This window comes from Phyllostomus discolor, chromosome 6 (assembly GCF_004126475.2).
Source record: "Phyllostomus discolor isolate MPI-MPIP mPhyDis1 chromosome 6, mPhyDis1.pri.v3, whole genome shotgun sequence".
NCBI classification, from domain to species: domain Eukaryota; kingdom Metazoa; phylum Chordata; class Mammalia; order Chiroptera; family Phyllostomidae; genus Phyllostomus; species Phyllostomus discolor.
The window spans coordinates 86792492-86799795 of NC_040908.2; positions in this window are offsets into that span (position 1 = coordinate 86792492).

A 7304-nucleotide genomic window follows, 5' to 3' on the forward strand; every position below is an offset into this window, starting at 1 on the left:
AGCCCCAGGTGACCATGCTGTTGGTCTTCCTGGGGCATGGCTGCTACAGCTGGACACAGGACCTCAACTGTGTAAATATCAATTGCAAGTTTGTATTTGTGCAGATCTTACCTTCTGGTTTTAAGCCTCTGGTGCCCAGCAGAAGAGAATCTGTCTAGGGAGTTTTTTTTTTTCTTTTTCATTATCCAAGTGGTGACATGAACCACTTGGATGAACTTATGATTCTATTAAATCTAGACATGAACTTATGATTTTATTAAATAGTCTTAGCTTTGTTAGAGTGATTTTTCTAACAAAAAATGAACTTTGCCTTTATTTACCATCTAGTCCACTTCATTTCAATCACTTGCTGTTCCTCAGATAAGTTGTGGACTTTCCTGCCTCTGTGTCCTTGACCTGCCCTTTCTTTCCTTGTTGACTCACCTCCCCTGCTCCAGTCCAATACCATGTTCTATGAGAAACCCTCACGACCTGGTCAGTCAGAGTAAAAGTCTGAGCCCCCAAGGCCCACCTAAGGCCCTCTTGCCTCTAGTGAGCCACAGGGATTCCCTGGAAGGAATTTATTCTCCCTCAAGAGGTATAGGTGGGTAGGTCTGGGGCTTTAGACCCACTTTAAGGACAACCCTGCCAGATGAGTTGTGTGCCTGTCATCCCAGCCTCGAGTGTCTCACACTCTGTTTATCAGGTTGTTGTGTCCTGGAAACCCCTTTGTATTGATCAGCAGTGTCTAACTTTGCTCTATAGCTGGATAGAAAGGGTTAAGCAGTCAGGCAATTCCCCTGTGGCTTGGCAATTTCTGGAAAATCCTGGCATAAGTGCTTTGCATAATGCATGCTTATCTCCTGCAACCCCAATGCCAACAAACTCCAGCTGTATTACCTCTTAGGCTTAGGGGACTGATTGGCCTCTTCCTGGGAGCCTTTGCAGAATATCAGCCTTCCTCTCTCTGGCCCTAAGGAAAGCAAAAGTACAGACAGAACTCCTTATGTCTGGGGTGAGAATTATGTGGGAGGTGACTCTCCCTGCTTTCTCACCACATGGAATGAGAAGTAAGGTCAGGAGTTTGAAAGGGACAGGGAGAGCTGAGAGACTTTTCAGGCTAACCCTACTCTACTCCTTCATTTGTAGGCATCATCATGGACACACAGATGTTCAAGGTCATCTTCTCCTATGGTCCCACAAGGCTTTTTATTATTTAATAAACACTCACAAAGTGCTTACTATGTGCCAGGCACTGCACTAAGTACTTCATAGTATTAACGCATCTCACCCTACAGGAACCTCAGCAGTTCAGCTCTGGAGTCTGTGACAGGCTGAGAGCATGACTTGTGAGGTCAAACAGTAGTTTCAGATCCTGATTTTATCACTCAGTTGTCAAGTGACTAGGGGCAAGTGGATTGGTGCCCCTCTGCTCTAGTTTCTCCGTCTACTTAATATAAAATAGGTCTTCAAAGGACTGAGATGAAGATTCGATGAGATAATGCAAGTAAAGCACTTAGACTAGAGCCTGGCATTTTTAGTGATTGTGGCTGGGATGACAAGGAAGAAGAAAGCCTACCTTCTCAGAGGCTCCAGAGGGAACCTCTGAGACCCAATGCCTAAATGTCCTCACCTAAAAAGAAGACCATCTTCAGTATTCTACAGACATGTGGCCCCCTCTCCCTGAACTCTGGGACTCCATCAGGGGATGACTGGGGTCCCACCTACATGGCGATCCCCATCCCCTTAGACAATCTGCTGACAGTTGAGGGGCAGAGGGGAACAAAGGATGACATTGAATCAGAGATTCTACCAGAAAAGTCTAGGACACTGTTCAAATAGACACACATGCCTTTGTGTTGTGATTGGGTTCACTTCTCTGCCAGGGAAACAGAAATATCTCATGGCTGCAGAGCAAGCCTCCTCTACCCTCTCCTCAAGGGAAATATAGGAAACTCAGATCCCCACCTTCCTTATCTGCAGTGAACCCTGCCATCAGCAGCCCTCCTTGGGAGGAAGACCCTGATGGCTTCTGTCCACAAGGAGACCTAGAATGTGGGACCACCCCCTCCTCATTTCCAGGGAGATAATTGTATGCTAATCCCGACCCTTTTAGCAGATGCTCATGGCTAGGACAAAAGTCTTGATCAGAGACCTGGGATATCCCCAAAGAAGACACTACAAACAGCTGTGGCACATGGTCTGACGGCCAGTGTGGTGATAATTGGGCAAGCTGGGCTGAGGACAATCTTTGTCCCTTTGAAATTTCACTCCAGGCTGGGTCTTTCCTTTAGGCCAGGCACTCTTAGACTCCCTCTGGCCAGCTGTCCCCACTGACCTCTGGGTTGTAAGGATCTGAATTTGGAGAGCAGCCTCAGGCATAGGCATCAGTTCCTAGCCCTTCACTCCTTCCCAGTCCCCACTCCTCTGCATTTGCAAGGTAGAAAGTTAATGAGTGAATTATTAAGTCCCATAGGTGATATTGCTGCTCTTTGCCCCCAAAACACAGGTGGTTGAAAGAGACTCTTACTTTAGGGCTTAAGAATTCAGAAAACTTATTTTGCTTAGAAGTTTGGATTGGATTACATGTATCTTAGAGCAGTTTCTTTGCAGTGATGGCTCATGAGGGGACTCTGGGGGCATGCACAGCTCTGCAGGGAAGGCGTTTGCAGCAAACCAAGATAAGACTGGTAGAGCTCTGGTCAATATTTAATCAGGATACATGGGATTTGGCTCTATAAAGGCAGCACTCAGGAGCTGTGTTTGCAGACTCTGGCTAAGAACCAAGCGAAGTACTTGTCTCTCCCATGTTTTAAGGTCAAGATTACAGAGTTATTTTCCCCAAAATTCAGCCACAGGAATTCAGATAAATACTCCATGCCACAGACCCCTCGAGACCACCAGAGCTCTACGAGTCAAGCTTGGGGTTTGTGTCTGGGCTGGGCTGAGATGGGCAGGGCCTGAGGCTTCAACCCTTGCTCTCTGTGAAAAGGTCCCTTGTCCTAACCGGACCTTGCCTCCATTTGCTCTGTCCACTTTGCCTGCTCAGCCAGGACTAAGCAGGGTCAACTGAGTGGTGGCCTTATAGGAAGGAAGAATGTTTTGTTTAAGTTCTTGTATTTGCATCTTTATATTTCTAAATGACTCTTTTTTGGGATTTGGTAAGGGGTTCTGCACACTGGGGATAAGACATTAGATGCTCTGAGGTGGAGTCCTGGGTCCTGGCCCTGCTTCCATAAACATCCTTTGAGCTCAGTAGACAAGTGCTGTCTCCCTTGCTCTCCATCCAGCTCTCCTCCTGGGTATCATGGCCCTCTCATTTCTTCTCCTATGGTATGTGTGTGTGTGTGTGTGTGTGTGTGTGTGTGTGTAGGGGTGTCAGGGCACAAGCTCTCAGTGTTTTCCAGATAGAAATCCTGGAGTTGTGATGGATGTTTTACATGTCTGCCAGCTTCACAGATCACAGTTCCTCAGAGGTTTTCAGGAGCAATAAAAGTTGCCAACAATTACTGATTATTATTTATGCTATAGGCACAGGGTTAAGAACTTTATCCATTACCTTATATTTAATTACTCACTACACTCTTTGTGCTAAGTGTTATTATCAAGTTCATTTTATAGATGAGGCTAAAAAGACACAGAGAAATTAAGCAATTTATTTAAGGTCACACAGCTGGTGAGTGGCCAAACTAGGACGAAAGCCAAAATCTGAGTCTACACTATATCCTTTATGACTACCTGCTACCATTTCTCTAGTGGAAATAATTAAACAACTTTATTTAAAATTCATTATGATTGTACAAGTAGTACATGGATATGCTATTCTTGTGAAAAAATCGAAACTGCTTAGATAAGACTTGAATTCCCTTTGATGAAGGTCCCCTATTTCCTGTCACTTCCCCCACTCACTGGGTAGGAGTTTAGCTAATATAATTTCAGAGCTTTTCTTACATACTTACATACATGTAAATGCAGGCACAGAAAACATCAGTGTCATGTGCTGTTCACTAACACACAGAACCATGCTGTCGCATCATCCTGAGCTGCTGCCATCACTTCATGATGTGTCTGGACCCCCATTCCATGTAAGCATAAGCAGATTCACTCATTCCTTTGCACTGCTGGCTAGAATTTCATATTGTATGTATATACTGTAGTTTTATTTTTTCTATTTTTTTTGTCATTCCCTAACTGGTAAATATTTCAGTTATCAAATTTTCATTATCATGATGTTTCAACCAAGATCTTTGAACATGGCTGCTGTGCACTTTTATGACTCTTTTTCTAAGGTAGAGGGAGTGGTATCGCTATGTGATAGAGCTGATGCAAATTTAAAATTTTAACAGATACTGACAAATGATCCCCCTAAGTGGCTGCACCAATAAGTATATAACTTTTTAACAATTGATCCACACATGTTGTGGAAAAGCACGCTCTCTGCAGGGAGGATGGAACCTAAGAAAAGGGGCTTACATGGCAAAAGGACACACACGCAGGCCACAGACAGCAAGCGATGTGCACTGTGGCTTCGCAGCCTTCCGCTTGGACACGGGACGACTTCTCTGAGCCTCAGTGTTCACATCTGCAAAACGGAGACAAGAATATCACTAACTCAGGTCATTGTGAGGATCAATTAAGATGCTACATGAAAAGCTTACAGCATATGGCCATGTGTTTGCATACATAACACTTGCTGACAGTTATCATCGGCTGTGTGGGAAGGCAAGGAGACAGGGGAGGTTCAGCGATGTCTGTCCTAGAAAATGTTTAGGCACAGTAAGCCCAGGCCTAGACTGGACTCAAGTGCCATCTCCTGGAGGCAGGAGACTGGATAATACTGTCATCCAGCCAGTATAAAAGTGCAGCTATAAGCCAGAAAAGCCATGACCTTGAGCTTGACAGGCCAGCTTAGGAGAGGTAGAAAACCACACAGCATGGACATCACCTTTATATGAAAATTACAAATTCACAAGAAATACTCTTGATGTTTTTGCCTTTAAAATAACCTAGCTTTTAAACCCGAACCTCTTTAACATTCTGTGTGGCAAATGTTCAGGATTCTAGACCATCAAGACAGTGTGGTGAAGTAGTAATGCTCTCATTTTGTGGGTTTAATTTTCCTTTTAGCATGGCATAGTCATCATGGCATAGTCCTCATGGCATAGTGAAGGATCTGACCTTCACCTGGTGTGAGTAATCTTGAGAAAACTGTGGAGTCCCTTTAAACCCCTTCCCATCCTTTGTAAAAGCTAGATAATATTATCTGGAAGAAAAGCTAATGCTTATAAGATGCTTAAAATATACCAGATGTTGTGCTAATTGATTACTTCATGTGTGTTATTGGGTTATTATCTCACAATAAGTAGAAGTAGGTGGTGGTCCTAAGGGGCGAATGTGGGTTCAAATCCTCTAGCAGAATGATCTTGGGCAAGTGACCTAGTGTCTCTGTGGCACAGGAATTTTTGTTGGGAAGGATAATGGATTGATATACAAGACTCCAGAAATATCCCATGGGCTTTCAAGGGGAGAGCCCCTTCCTGACCATGATGGGGGAGAGGAGGGGAAGAGGTACAGGACTCACCAGTGTAGGATGCTGCTCACTGGGTCCACTCTGGTTGTGGGATTGAGGTGGGCTTGGAAGCCAAGAGGCCAAGGGTCTTGTGACAACCGAGGTAAATATAACCATGAAAATGATAACTGAACCCAAATGCCAGGTTGGGCCCAGCTCTCCTGAGAAGTGGCCTTCTCTTGGGCCTGGTGGGTAAGACCAGTGTTGGCAGTCCTTGGTTGTAGAGAAACAAAGAGGTCATGCATTGCAGACCTGCTTCTTGGAGGCCTTCGTGGTGATCTGATACTTAGGCATGGCAGGTTGGGACTGGAACCAGAGCTCCTGAATCCTTATGAGCTTTTTAAAAACTATCATTTCCTCCTTCTATCCTGCCCTATTCCCAACTCCACTGTGCTAAAGGATTGCCCAAAGCTTAGTCCCCCTTTGTCCAGCTTCTAAATTCCACTGAAACCTATGGTAGAAATTCCACAGGAGGAGCAGCACATTAGCATCTTAGCACCTTGGAGCTCATTAGAGCTGGCTTTCTGTCATATGGGAATGTGAGGATAGGGCAGTGAGAGAATGGGACACCACAGAGCTCAGCTTCAATGGTGGAGAAGTTTGGGCGCTTGCCCTGGGGCTCCGGGAGGGCAGGCCTAAGTATGGTATAAGAAGGAAAGATGTGTGTGTGTGGGAGAGAGAGAAAGAGAGAGAGAGGGAGAGAGAGAGAGAGAGAGAGAGAGAGAGAGAGAGAGAGAGAGAGAGATGGGAAGAAAGAAGGAGCTTTTGAAGGAAATCTTTATGCTTGTGAACATCCCTGTCTCAGTGACTCCACTGTCTTCCCTTTAACCCCAGGACTGTGAAGTTAGCTCTCACTTTTCCAGAAGTGACAACAGTCACACTGGGCAGCCTAGGAAGTCAGATGGGAGTTCTGCCATCTCAAGTGCCTCTTGGAAACTTCTCTTTCCTGAGAGAGCAGGAAATGGGGGCATCTGGTCCAAGGTTACCAGAGGCTTTATATCTGTAGGAACCTGCATACCCTGGGACCTTCGACAGTCATGCTCAGCAGCACCGGCTCATCACCACCCTTAAAGGAAAAGCATTTCATGTGGGTTTGCCTGTGCCTGAGCTGCCCTCTCCAAAACCAACATAAATGGTGATCTAGCACAGGTGTGCCTGATGGAGCACAGGACTGGGAGCCCTGAGACCAGGATTAAGTAGTTGGGAGGTTTGGGGATGTAGGAATTTGAGTGCTAACATTGGGAGAGTCTAGAGCTAACCAGGACAAGTTGATTTGTATCCCAAACTCTCTTCTTCAAGGCCTAGGGCAAGACCCAGGACAATTGGCAATCTCATCCCTATCATCCACTCTGAGAGGCAGACAGTCCTGGATTTCAACCCTCGAGTGTGTTATTTCACCAGTTCTCATCTGGATAGCACAAAATGACACACACTGTCATTCTATCAGGCACCAGGCCACATGCTAAGAACTGTATATATCTTAGTTTGTTATTTCTCACGGGAATCCAATGAGGTATTATTAGTATCTGTTTTAGTCAGAGTTCTCCAGGGAAACCAGACCAATAGGATCTATCTATCTATCTATCTATCTGAGATGAATGTATTTTAAGGAATTGGCTTACGAGATTAAGGAAGCTGGCAAATGCAGTGTCCGCAGTGCAGGGCAGCAGGCCAGAGACCAGGAAAGAATGGACAGCACGTTATGTGCACCGTAACTGGCAAAAAGGAGACACTTCACACTTGTTAATTCCCTCCT